Here is a 251-nt window from a genome sequence, read left to right as displayed (position 1 = left end):
CTAGACGAGCACTAGGAAATGTCAACAGCTAGAAGCAGCAGAATAGATGTGAGACGGCGACGGGGATGAATCATTATAACACACTGCGTCGTGACAACCGCAGAGAGGCGGGCGCACCGATTTATTTTTACCCTCATTGCATTCTTGCTATCGCCGGACATCCGATACTTCAAATTTCATATTTATTTTTGTGAGACACCATGAAGATGCTTGGAAATAGGTTGATCCCTTCGCATCTTGCTTTTGAGATG

This window comes from Pteropus medius, unplaced genomic scaffold (assembly GCF_902729225.1).
Source record: "Pteropus medius unplaced genomic scaffold, Ma_sr-lr_union100, whole genome shotgun sequence".
NCBI lineage: Eukaryota > Metazoa > Chordata > Mammalia > Chiroptera > Pteropodidae > Pteropus > Pteropus medius.
This window is presented reverse-complemented; position numbering follows the sequence as displayed.